Raw genomic sequence first — 13,738 nt, forward strand, 5'->3', positions numbered from 1 at the left:
TCCTCCCCCTCTCCCCTCCTCTCCCTCTCCCCTCCTCTCCCTCTCCCCTCCTCTCCTCTCTCCCTCCACCTCTCCTCTTCCACTCTCTCCCCTTCCCCCCTCCTCCACCTCCCCTTCCCCTATGGTCCCGGTGCGGGTCGATGGCAGAAGGCAGTTTAAATGGTTGGGTACGGTCTAGATGGGCCGAAGGGCCCGTTTCTGTCCTGTCCTGTAGTTTCCTATGACTCTGTGACCCAGGTTCCCACCACGCTCGCACCATCTGCTCTCGAAACCTTTCCTGTCTGTGTACGGTAACCGTTTCAAACGCCTTCCAGCCCGAACCCCGCAGTCACCCACAACCGGGCCGGAGCGCCGCGCAGCGCCGTCTTTTACCTGCGAGAGAGCGATGTCCGCCGCGGAGAAAGTCAGGGTTCCGGGCAGGGCCAGGAAGGGGAGGGGAGGAGGGGAGGAGGGGAGGGGAGAAAGGGGGAGGGGAGGGGAGGAGAGAAAGGGGGAGGGGAGGGGAGGGGAGAAAGGGGGAGGGGAGGGGGAGGAGGCTCCGGCGGCGCGATGGGGAGGGTTTCCCTGAAATCATGGGTTACTTCCTTGGTTCCCTCTCTTGCCCACAAACACCGAGGTAGTGCCGTCGGCAGGGACACGGGAGAAGTACTGGAGATTCCGGCCGCAACCTTGCATAAGTTTCCTCCAGCCTCCAGATTCATCGCCCTGGCTGGCGGTATGCCTCTCTGCTCCCCCCTCCCCTCCCCCTCCCCCTCCCCCTCCCCCCAATTCCCCTCCCCCTCCCCCTCCCCCTCCCCTCCCCTCCCCCTCCCCTCCCCCCTCCCCTCCCCCTCACTTCCCCTCCCCCTCCCCTCCCCTCCCCTCCCCTCCCCCTCCCCTCTCCTCCCCCTCCCCTCCCCCTCCTCCCCTCCCCTCCCCCTCCTCCCCTCCCCTCCCCTCCCCCTCCTCCCCTCCCCTCCCCCTCCTCCCCTCCCCTCCTCCCCTCCCCCTCCTCCCCTCCCCTCCCCCTCCCCCTCCTCCCCTCCCCTCCCCCTCCCCCTCCTCCCCTCTCCGCTCCTCCCCCTCTACCCTCTTCCCCCCTCCTCCCTCTCTCCCTCCCCCCTCCTCCTCCCGTCCCTCCCCCTCCTCCTCCCGTCCCTCCCCCTCCTCCTCCCCCTCTCCCCTCCTCTCCTCTCTCCCTCCCCTCCTCCTCCCCTCCCCTCCCCCTCCTCGCCTCCCCTCCCTCCCCCTCCTCGCCTCCCCTCCCTCCCCTCCCCCTCCCCCTCTCCCTCCCCCTCTCCTCTTCCCCTCCCCTCTTCCCCTCCCCCTTCCCCTCCCCCTTCCCCTCCTCCTCTTCCCCTCCTCCTCTTCCCCTCCCCCTCTTCCCCTCCCCCTCTTCATCCTCCCCCTCTTCCCCTTCCCCCTCTTCCCCTTCCCCCTCTTCCCCTCTTCACCCTCCACTCCCCCTCTTCCCCTCTCCTCTTCCCCTCCCTCCCCTCCTCCCCCCTCCCCCTCACCCCTATTCCCCTCCCTTCCCCTCACCCTCTTCCCCCTCCCCTCTTCCCACTCCCTCCACCTCCCCTTCCACTTTCTCCCCTTCCCCCTCCTCCACCTCCCCTACCCCCTCCCCTACCCCCTCCCCTCCCATCCCCCCTCCCCTCTCCTCCCCCTCCCCTCCCCTCCCCCAACTTCCCCGCCCCATCCCCTCCCCCTCCCCTCCCCTCCCCTCTCCTCCCCCTCCCCTCCCCCTCCCCTCCCCCTCCTCCCCCTCCCCTCCCCCCTCCTCCCCCTCCCCTCCCCCCAACTTCCCCTCCCCCTCCCCTCCCCTCCCCCTCCCCTCCCCCCTCCCCTCCCCTCTCCTCCCCCTCCCCTCCCCTCTCCTCCCCCTCCCCTCTCCTCCCCCTCCCCTCCCCCTCCTCCCCCTCCCCTCCCCCTCCTCCCACTCTCCCCTCCTCCCCCTCCCCCCTCTCCCCCTCCCCCTCTCCCCCTCCCCCTCTCCCCTCCTCCCCCTCCTCCCCTCTCTCCCCTCCTCCCCCCTCCTCCCCTCTCTCCCCTCCTCCCCCCTCCTCCCCTCTCTCCCCTCCTCCCCCCTCCTCCCTCTCTCCCCTCCCCCTCCCCCTCCCTCCCCCCCCTCCCCCCTCCCTCCCCCTCCTCCCCCTCCCTCCTCCTCCCCCATCTCCCCTCCTCTCCTCTCTCCCTCCCCTCCTCCTCCCCTCCCCTCCCCCTCCTCCCCTCCCCCTCCTCCCCTCCCCTCCCCTCCCCCCCCCTCCCCTCCCCCTCCTCCCTCCCTCCCTCCCCTCCCCCTCCTCCTCTCCCTCCCCCTCTCCTCTTCCCCTCCCTCCCCTCCTCCCCCTCCCCCTCCTTCCCTCCTCCCTTCCCCTCTTCCCCTCCCCCTCTTCCCCTCCCCCCTTCATCCTCCCCCTCTTCCCCTTCCCCCTCTTCCCCCTCTTCCCCTCTTCACCCTCCACTCCCCCTCTTCCCCTCCCTCCCCTCCTCCCCCTCCCCCCTATTCCCCTCCCTTCCCCTCACCCTCTTCCCACTCCCTCCACCTCCCCTCTTCCCACTCCCTCCACCTCTCCTCTTCCACTCTCTCCCCTTCCCCCCTCCTCCACCTCCCCTTCCCATCTCCACCTCCCCCTTCCCCTTCCACTCCTCCCCTCTCTCCCCCACCCCCATCTAACCCTCCCCCTCTCCTCTCTTCCCCTCCCACCCTACCTCACCCTCCTCCTCTTCCCCTCCCTCCTCCCCATCTCTTCCCTTCCCTCTTCCCTTCCCTCCCCTCTTCCCCTCCCTCCCCCTCTTCCCCTCCCTCCCCTACTCCCCTCCCTCTCTTCCCCTCCTCATCTTCCCCTCCCCCCTCCTCTTCCGTTCCCCCTCCCCCTTCCCCTCCCTTCCCCTCCCCTCCCCCCCACTTCCCCTCCCCCTCCCCCTCCCCTCCCCCTCCCACTCCCCCCTCCCCTCCCCCCTCCCCCCCTCCCCCTCCCCTCCCCCTCCCCTCCCCCTCCCCTCCCCTCCCCCCACTTCCCCTCCCCTCCCCCCACTTCCCCTCCCCCTCCCCTCTCCCTCCCCTCCCCCTCCTCCCCTCCCCTCCTCCTCCCCCCTCTCCCCTTCTCCCCCTCCCCTACCCCCTCCCCTCCCATCCCCCCTCCCCTCCCCCTCCCCTCCCCCCTCTTCCCCTCCCCCTCCCCTCTCCTCCCCCTCCCCTCTCCTCCCCCTCCCCTCTCCTCCCCCTCCCCTCCCCCTCCTCCCCCTCCCCTCCTCCTCCCCCTCTCCCCTCCTCCCCCTCCCCCTCTCCCCTCCTCCCCCTCCCCCTCTCCCCTCCTCCCCTCTCTCCCTCTCCCCTCCTCCCCTCTCTCCCTCCCCCCTCCTCCCCTCTCTCCCTCCCCCCTCCTCCTCCCCTCCCTCCCTCCCCCCTCCTCCTCCCCTCTCCCCTCCTCTCCCTCTCCCCTCCTCTCCCTCTCCCCTCCTCTCCCTCTCCCCTCCTCTCCTCTCTCCCTCCCCTCTCCTCTCTCCCTCCCCTCCTCCTCCCCTCCCCCTCCCCCCTCCACCTCCTCCCCTCCCTCCCCTCCGCCTCCTCCCCTCCCTCCCCTCCCCCTCCTCCCCTCCCTCCCCTCCCCCTCCTCCCCTCCCTCCCCTCCCCCTCCTCCTCTCCCTCCCCCTCTCCTCTTCCCCTCCCCCTCCCCCTCTTCCCCTCCTCCTCTTCCCCTCCCCCTCTTCCCCTTCATCCTCCCTCTTCCCCTACCCCCTCTTCCCCTATTCACCCTCCACTCCCCCTCTTCCCCTCTCCTCTTCCCCTCCCTCCCCTCCTCCCCCTCCCCCTCACCCCTATTCCCCTCCCTTCCCCTCACCCTCTTCCCCCTCCCCTCTTCCCACTCCCTCCACCTCTCCTCTTCCACTCTCTCCCCTTCCCCCCTCCTCCACCTCCCCTTCCCCTCTCCACCTCCCCCTTCCCCTTCCACTCCTCCCCTCTCTCCCCCACCCCCATCTAACCCTCCCCCTCTCCTCTCTTCCCCTCCCACCCTACCTCACCCTCCTCCTCTTCCCCTCCCTCCTCCCCATCTCTTCCCTTCCCTCTTCCCTTCCCTCCCCTCTTCCCCTCCCTCCCCCTCCCCTCCCCCCTCTTCCCCTCCCCCCCTTCCCCTCCCTCCCCTACTCCCTTCCCCTCCCTCTCTTCCCCTCCCCATCTTCCCCTCCCCCCTCCCTTCCGTTCCCCCTCCCCCTTCCCCTCCCCTCCCCCTCCCCCTCCCCCTTTCCCCTCCCCCCTTTCCCCTCCATACCTCCCCTCCCCCTACCTCCTATACCTCCCCCTCACTCTCCCCCTCTTCCCCATCCCTCTTTTGTTTACTTTTTTGCATTATTTTGGTAAATCCTATTACTTTTTGTACTTGGAATGTAGCAATGCCACAGAAGAACAAAGTTCACATCATATAAACCTGATATTTTCCCTCTCTCCCTCCCCTCGGAACCGTACAGAGGGCAGGCCGAGTTACTCAGCTGGATGCCCTCCTCGGAGAGATAGTTGCCTGGTGCCACGCGCCCCGGGGCAGACGGCTGGTGAGTGTTGTACACCCCCCTCTCGAACTGCTGCTTCGTCCTGACGTGTGGTTTGTCCCCCCGGAGCCCCGCTGTCATCTTCCCCAGCTCCCCGTCGGCTGAGCCGTCAGTCGGAACCATTCTCCGGAGTGCCTGGCCTACAGCCCTCTAAACCTTTCCTGACCATGTGACCACCCCCCTCCCCACTCGCCGATTTGTATTTTCCTGTCCGGATCCATCTCGGATCGGCCCTTCCCCCCCCCCACCATCGGACGGAAGGTACAAAAACCCAGAAGGGCAGCTTCTACCCTGCACTTCGAAGCTATGGAATGGTTCCCTTGTTCAGTACGTGGGTCTCTGGACCTCATTTTGCCCCCCGCACCTTATTCTCTGTCACTGTGACCCCTTTATTCTGCCTTCTGTTATTGTTTTACCTTGTCCTGCCTCAAAGCACCAGGTAGAGGGATGGATGACCCGTATAGATGGGACCCAAAACTGGACTTTCCACTGTTCCTCGACAAGTTACCTGTCCAAGTGCCTTTTCAAAGTTGTTAATGTACCTCCCTCTACTGCCCTCTGCAGAAAGCCTGCCCCTCAGACCTGTAAGGTCTCTCCCCTCTCACCTTAAACTTGTTTGTCCTTTAGTTGTAGACTTCCCTTGCTTCAGGGGTGGGGGTGGCACCCCCTCTGTATCCCTCGTCGTTTTGTAAACCTCTCTGGGGTTCCTTCACTCTGGGATAGTCACAGCCCGTCCAGTCTCTCCGGAACTCTAGTCCAGCACCACCATCTTGCCCCCTTTCAATCTTTCCCCTCTCTAGTTCTTGATTCCCCGACCTTGAAGAAAAACTCTGTGAGCATTCACCCTCAAGTCAAGTCAGGTTTATTGTCATTTAACTGCACACTAGTACACCGGCAGACAAGACAACATTTCTCCGGACCGGAGTGTAACGCTCAGTAGGACACATAACACACCATAAATCTAGGAAAGTAGGAAATAATTCTACAAATGACTTATGCAGAAATGATGCAAGGTGCAAAAATTAAGGACTGTAGGTGACACTTTGAACACAATACAGCAGGGAGTTCAGGAGCCGAATGGCCTGGGGGAAGAAGCTGTTTCCCATCCCGACTGCTCTAGCTTTTCTGCATCGGAGTCTCCTGCCTGATGGTAGGAAGTCGAAGAGGATGCTGGATGGGTGGGTGGGATCCTTAACAATACTAAGGGCCCTGCGTATGCAGCGCTCCTGATAAATTCCCCCGATGGACGGTAGGGAGACCCCTATGATCCTCTCAGCCGTTCTCACAGTCCTTTGTAGGGAATTCCTGTCCGATGCCCGACTGATCCCGTACTCAGTGGAGATGCAACTTGTCAGGACGCTGTCAGTGGTGCTTCTGTAAAACTAGTGACGGTGGGGAGGGTGTGGTGGAGGAGCCCTGCTTCAATCTCCTCTGGAAATGGAGGCACTGCTGTGCTATCTTATTCAGGGAGGTGATACTGAGGGGCCGGGTCAGGTTGTCTGTGATTTTATGCACCTCATGTTTTCCTGGTTTTATAAGGTCACCCCTTGGCCTCCTGAACTCCAAGGAATAAAGTTCCAACTCTCTCTCCATAACTGAAATCTAATCTCTCCTATAGTCAGTGCCTTGACTGATGAAGATAATTTTTGGTGACTCATTTATTTTTTAGAGTTTCAGAGTCATAGAAAATTACCACACAGAAACAGGCCCTCTGGCCCATCTAGTCTGTACCAAAATATTTAAACTGTCTGCTGCCATCAGCCTGCACTGGGACCATAGTCCTCCATACCCCTACCATCCATTCACCTATCCAAACTTCTCTTAACCATTGAAATCAAGCTTGCGTGCACCACTTGTGCTGACAGCTCATTCCGTACTCTCCTGACTGTCTGAATGAGGAACTTTCCCCTCCTGTTCCTCTTAAACTTTCCACCTTTCACCCTTAACCTGTAACCTCTGGTTGTAGTCCCACACAACTTCAGTGGAAAAAGCTGCCTCTATCACTCATAATTTAGTATGCCTCTATCAAATCTCCCCTCAGTCTTCCACATTCCAAGGAATAAAGTCCTAACCTATTCAATCTTTCCTTATAATGCAGGTCCCAGCAATATTTTTGCAAATGTTTTCAGTACTCTTTCAACCTTGTTTTCATCTTTCCTGTCGGTAAGTAACCAAAACTGCACACACAATACTTCAAATTCGGCCTCCCCCATGTCTTATGCAACTTCAATATAATATCCCATTTCCTGTACTCAATACATTGATTTATGAAGGCCAAAGTGCCAAAAGCTTTCTTTACGGCTCTACCTATGTGTGACACAATTTTCAATGAATTCTGGACCTGTTTTCCCAGATCTCTTTGTCCTTACCACACTCCTCAGTGTCCTATCATTCACCATGTAAGACCAACCCTGGCTGGTCCCACTGAAGTGCAAAACCTCACACTTGTCTGCATTAAATCCCATCCGCCATTTTTCAGCCCATTTTGCCAGCTTGTCCAGATCCCACTGCAAGCTCTGATAGTCCTCCTCGCTGTCCACTACACCCCCAGTCTTGGTGTCAACTGCAAACTTGCTGATCCAGTTCACCACTTTATCGTCCAGATCACTGATACAACAATGGACCCAGCACCGATCCCTGCGAAACTCCACTCGAGTCAGACAGGCAACCATCTACTACCACCCTCTGGCTTCTCCCACAAAGCCAATGTCCGATCCAATTTGCTGCCTCATCTTAAATGCCATGCGACTGAAACTTCCTGACCACCTTCCCATTTGGGGCTTTGTCAAAATGCCTTGATAAGGTCCATGTAGATAATATCCACTGCCTTGCCTTCATCTACTTCCTCAAAAAACTCTATAAGAATGCTTAGACATGACCTGCCTTGCATGACCCATGCTACCATCCCTAATCTATCCAAATCTCAGCTACCTAGTCACTTAGAATAGCTTCCAATAACTACAGTTGCCAGTCTCGCCAGCCTATAATTTCCCGGTTTATTTTTGAGGCCTTTCCTGAGTGGATCAAGATTGGCTATCCTCTAATCCTCCAGTCCCTCACCTGTCACTGAGGATGATTTAAATATCTCTGCTAACGCCCCTGCAATTTCTACACTTACCCCCACCCCCCCCCCCACGGGGCATGAGGGGACACCTTGTCAAGCCCAGGGGCTTTATCCACTCTGATTTGCCTCAAGATAGCAAACACCTCCTCCTCTGTAATCTGTACAGGGTTCATGGAATCACTGCTGCTTTGTCTCACGTCTTTAGACTCTGTGAACGTCTCCTGAATAAATACAGATGCAAAAAAAAAATCCATAGACGATATCCCCCATCTCCTTTGTCTCCACGCGCAGATAACACTGGACAACAAATTTTTTTCAGAAGTGTTGCTTCCTCAGAATTTATGATAGACTGCTTGAACCTGAACTCAAATATAATTTCTGACTATTTGTATCATGTAGGAATTTGGAGAAACAAGCAATTAACTTTTATTGAATATAATATATTTATTGCATAATGGTGCTGACTCTTTGTAATAGTTCAACTGAGCTAAAAATGTCTGTTATTGATTTTCATTTGTACTCAGTGTCTGAGGCTTCTTGCTTAAGTATCCAACAATAATCAGCCAGCATTGATGGATTCCAGTTGCCCTGATACCGTTTCTCCATGACCACAATGTTCTGGTGAAACCTTTCACCATGCTCGTCACGGCTGTGTACGTACATCTATTGATGCTTCTGGACACATCTTCAGTGATGTTCCTGGAATCATCGGGTGTTTCGGGTCTTTCAACATCATACAACCTCCTCCAGGTGACCCAGCCGGGTCTGATCAGACCCCAGCTTGTGTCCAGATGACTAGCTACTTATGACTCCATGGCTCCTCTCTTTTGAGCCACAGCCATCTTGAGGCCCTCTCTGCCGCATCGGTGGTACTGCGGATGGCTCTCCTCTTCCTCTCTCCCTCGATGCCCAAAATGCTGAAGGCTCTAACTAAGGAACGGGCTACGAATCCCTACAACCAACCTCCACTGGGAGACACCTCGCTCTCCATCCAGCCTGCTGACAGTTGCTGACCAGTCCTGCGTACTTGGAGAGCTTCCTTTCAAACGCCTCCTCCAAGCTATCTTCCCATGGGACTGTCAGCTCCAGCAGCACCACTTGCTTAGTCGATTCAGACACTAGGACAATGTCTGGTCGCAGGGTGGTGGCTGCGATATGGTTGGGGAACTTCAGCTGCCGTTCGAGGTCCTAACAGTGCCAAGATTTGCGGGGAAGAAGTCTAAATGGGAATGGAGAAAATGAATCTTTAGTGACCATGTTGCACTTCATGGCTTTGTCAACCAGCTGCACGTAGTTCGGTGCTCTGTAGTTGCCAAGAAAATTTTCAACAACATCCTTGAACGCCTTCCATGTGATTGTCTCCGGCCCCACTAAAAGTTCTTCAAATCGCCTGCCATTGAGGACCTGTTTGATTTGTGGACCAAAAAAATGCTCTCTTGTCATCCGTTATTTTGACTTGAGTTATGAATTGAAATAACAGATATAGGCAATTTAAAAAAGGTGTGGGATAGGGAAATTTCTTAGTGATTTTCAAGATCAGCAGCCCAAAATCCATAAGATAGATACACCCAAAAGTATTCAGGAAGCAAAATCTTTGTTTGTCCAGTCTTACCATTCTGACCTTCCAGAGACCAATTTTGTGCCTTGCAATCTTTTTACTCTTAACATCCCTCGGGATTCTCCTTCATCCTGCTTGCAACCTCATGTCTTTTTTCAGCCCTTCTGATTTCTTTCTCGGATTTCTTATGCTTCATAAGCAACTCATTCATTCCTACCTGCCTATACCTGCTATGTACCTCCTTTTTTCCCTCAGCCAGGCCTTCAACATCTCTTGAAAACCACACTCGTCATCTTTGCCTTTTATTCTGACAGGCACATACAAGCTTTGAAATCTCAGAATTTCAGTTCTGGAGGCCTCCCACTTCCCAAGCAGACACTGTCCACACTTGCCAGATCCTCCCTCGTACCACCAAAATCGGCCTTTCTCCAACTTAGGATCTCAGCTCGCAGACTACACCTAATTTTTTTTCTCATACATACTTTGAAATTAATGGCACTGTGATCACTAAAACGCAAAGTGTTCCCCAACACAAACTTCTGTCAACCATCCACGTCTCAGTCCCTAATAGCAGATCAAGTATTGCACAATTTCTCTTTTTTAAAATCTTTTCTTGCTTTATTATTTTCACAAGTAGCAAGATACAATAAAAAGCCTGGCGTGCACGGTGGCTATATCAAGTTATTGCACGGCGCACCGAGCTGGAATAAGGTAAAGCAATAACAATGCAGAATAAAGTTTAAAAGCTACTGAGGAGGTGCTGCGGGTTAATGATAAAGTGCAAGATAATGAGGTAGACCGTGAGGCCAAGAGTCTATCTTATCATACAAGAGGTCTGTTCAAAAGTCTGATGACAGTGGGGTAGATGATGTCGTTGAGCCTGGTGCCTCTAAAGCCTTCTTCACCAGCCTAACTACTCGTGACTCCACCTCCAGGGAATCACATACCTGCACCCCTAGGTGCCTCTGTTCTACGACACTCCCCAGGACCCGACTGTTCACAGTGAACGTCTTGCCCTTCTTCACCGATGGGCCATGGTAGAGGGGTCCGAAGTCACCAGGAGCAAAAGACAGAGCGAATACGCACGGTCTTTATCCCAGGGTTGGGCAATCGGGAACCGGAGGGCACAGGTTGAATGTGAGAGGGCAACTTTTTTCCCACCCGAAGGGTGGTGCATGTACGGGACGAGCTGCTGGAGGAAGCGGTGGTTAACAACAGTCAGAATATACTGACACAGGTCCACGACTAGGAAAGGTTTAGAACAGGGGTACCCAACCTGCGGTGCACAGACCCCTCGGTTAATGGTAGGGGTCCGTGGCATTAAAAAAGGATTGGGGGCCAAAGGGGACTGGCTATGACAGGCAACACACACACAAAATGCTGGAGGAACTCGGCAGGCCAGGCTGCATCTATCGAAATGAGTGTAGTTGATGTTTTGGGCCAAGACCCTGTATGACAGGGCCTGTTTCTCCTCCTGCCTCCTGCGACCCAACTCGCCCCGGGTCCTACGTGATTGCCCCCCAGCAGGGACTGCTCTCTGAACTTTCTCTCCCCCGCCACTGGGTCCCTGTTTGGGAACCAGGTCATTGTGGCCCTGACGCACTCCACCCTGCCACCCTGACCTCTCCCTCTCTCTCCGCTCCCCATCTCCTCCAACAGGTCTCGGGTGCTGGAAGGACCCCTCCCCCAGTGACCCTGGATCTCTTGTCATCTGTCCGGTTCCGATCACTATCCCTATTGCTCCGCGTTTGGGATCCTCTTCGTGCGCCTGACCGCTTTCTTTCCTCTCCTCTCCCCCCACCAAATCCAGGGCACTGGAAGGAATCCACCACCACAGCCCCTCCTCTGCGGGAGATGGAGGTGCCAGGGAAGGGCCGCCGTTTGGTTGTGCGCCTGTTCCGGCCGGGGGACGACCCCGAGGCGCGGCGGATCTTCACGGAGGGGCTGATGTCCTTGCCGCCGCTGGCCTTCCTCTCGCCGATCGCACCCGCCCTCCTGCTGGCCGCCAGCGGCGCAGTCTACGGGCAGAGCCGCTCGGTTGCGTGGGCCGCTGGGCTGCTGGCCCTCCTCTGCCTGGCCTGCTGGTTGGTCTACGGCGTCTACGCGAGGCTGCAGCTGGTGGCAGACATGGAGGGGGGCTACCTGCGGCGGCCGGGGGCCGGCTTTTGAGTGGCTGAAGAGGAGGGGGGTGATCCGCCCGGCCCCGGCGCCTGCGAGCTGCTGCGCCTGGCGGTGGACCAGCGGTGCCACCGGCGGGGGTCGGGCGCAGGCTGGTGGAGAAGGCGCTGGAGTTTGGCCGCTCGCAGGGATACCGGCGGTGCGTCCTCAGCACCACCAGCCGGCCAGCCGGCTGCACCGACGGGTGGGCTTCCGCTACCCCCGACCCCCGCAGTCCTGTCCCGGCCTGGCCCTCCTGACCTGCATCACCAAACTATATGTGATCGAGATGAGCAAGGACCTGCGAGGGGGGAAAGGGGAGGGACGACGAGTTCCGGGTGAGAATTAGGCAGCTCGGCCCGTCTAGTCCCCCTGCTCCTCGCCCCAACCACGGATGATTTTTCTCCAACTCAACTCCACCCCCCTTCCCCTCCCCCAACCCCCTCCCCTTCCCAATCACCCTCCACTCCCCATACCTTCCCCTCCCTTCTCCATTCTCTCCCCATCCCCCTCCCATTCTCCATCTCGTCCCCCATTCCCCTTCTCCCTCCCCTCCCCATCCCTATTCCCCCTCCCAACCCCTTCCCCATCACCCACCCCCCTCCCTTCTCTCGTCCCCTCCAACCCCCTCCCCCTCCCTCCATTCCCCCTCCCCCTCCCTCTTCCACCCGTCCCTCCCCCTCCGCCTCCCTCCTCCCCTCCCACTTGACAAAATACTCCCGTGTGTGGTCTAACCTTAGTTTTATAGGGCAGCAACACTACCCTACAGACCTTGAACGCAGTCCCCCATCTAATGAAGGCCTTAATCGCCCTATCAACTTGCGAGGTAACCTTGAGGGACCGATGGACTTCGACCCCAAGACCCCCGTTCCTCCGCGCTGCTAAGGACCCTGAGCACTGCCTTCAGACTTGACCTTCTGAATGAATCACTTCTCACATCTCCAGATTCAACTTCATTCTTTTACAGGAAAGAATACTGTTAGAGGGAAGAAAAAAAACCTCTATATTTTGGTGCAGAATTATCAAAGTGATCGTGATGATTCGGGTTGCGCTGGTTGGTTCCAGAACGGAAGGGTTGAAGGGTGGGGTGAGACTTCAGGCTTCTGCCCCGATGGGAGAAGATGGTGGGGATTTTTGATGAAAGCGCCCGCTGTAGATCCAACCGATGGTGGGGTTAAGGAGGTGGGCTTGTCACCAAACGTCAACAGAGCCACTACAGCAAGAGTCCCGGCTGGCGCATTTAAACGCGCTTCGGGGAGTGGTGACCGCCCAGTATATCCGGCGCGTTTGAACTGCCGTTCCGGACCGGCAAGCAAGCAGTCAGGACGCTCCCTGCAGTGCCTCTGTCGGTGGGCTTTCAGTGTGAAGGGAGCCGGGAGGCAGGTGGGGGGCTGCTGGCGACAAGTCCAACCTCCTTAGAGAAGAAAGATGCCGAAATGCCTCCAGTACGCGGTTGTCCGAGATGTTAAAGTTGCGGACCCTCTCCACCACTGACCCCACAATGTAGACTGGTGTATGATTCGCCCTCCTTCCCTCGATCAGGCCACCCCTCAGCGCCCTCCCCTCCATTCTCACCTCAGCAACCTCAAATTTCCCGGGCATTAACATAAAGACGAACTCTTCAACCCCCAGTGGCCCCTGCCCTGTCACCGTCCTCCTGCGCCGCACTTTCTCTGTCACTTTATTCTCGATTCAGGCGGTGGGTTTCCCTCGACGTGCTGGTGCGATGAGATGGTCGGTGTGTACTTAGAATACGTGACATAAAAAAAAACGATCTTGACACACTTGTCGAAGTTTTTATTTAGCAAACAGTCAGAGACCCTTCCGGCCCGCACTGCTCAACTGCGCCCAAATTAACCGGCGCGCCTTTGGACGGTGGGAGGAAACCGGAGCACCCGGAGGAAACGCACACGGTGACGGGGAGAATGTACCGACTGTCTTACAGGCAGCGATGGGAATTGAACGCGCGTTGCTGGCGCTGTTGTAGCGTAAAGATTGCTAGTACGTGGGCCAAATCTCAGAAAGAGGACGTGTAGACGGGCTGTCCGAGATGCCTCACCGGCGTGAAGGAGAGCAGGGGAGGGTGCTGGGGTTCCGTTGATCAGTGCGGATGTGCAGAGGGATCTCGGGGTCCTAGTCCAAAAGTTCCCTGAAGCGGCCGCACAGTCTGACAGGGTGGCAAGGGAGACCTTTATTAGCTGAGGCACCGAGTCAAAGAGCTGGGAAGTTATGTCACAACTTTACAAAACTCCGCTCAGGCCGCGTCGTGTCTTGGGTTCCAAGACCACATCTGCGTGAACGTGGTGGCACAGGGTGACGGCTGTATAAAACTCTGAGGAGGCTGCAGTGGGTGCCGTTCCGGTCGCCCCGTTACGGGAAGGGTGGGTGGGGGCTTTGCAGTGGGCGCAGAAAGGGCTCACCGGGATGCT

The 13,738-nt window shown here is 57.7% G+C and overlaps 1 pseudogene; it reads left to right on the forward strand.

Annotated features, from left to right (window-relative positions):
- Positions 1–546: 546 nt before the first annotated feature.
- LOC134352711 (uncharacterized) lies at positions 547–13,083 on the forward strand (annotated as a pseudogene).
- The last annotated feature ends 655 nt before the right edge of the window (positions 13,084–13,738 follow it).

This window comes from Mobula hypostoma, chromosome 10, assembly GCF_963921235.1.
Source record: "Mobula hypostoma chromosome 10, sMobHyp1.1, whole genome shotgun sequence".
Lineage (NCBI taxonomy): Eukaryota > Metazoa > Chordata > Chondrichthyes > Myliobatiformes > Myliobatidae > Mobula > Mobula hypostoma.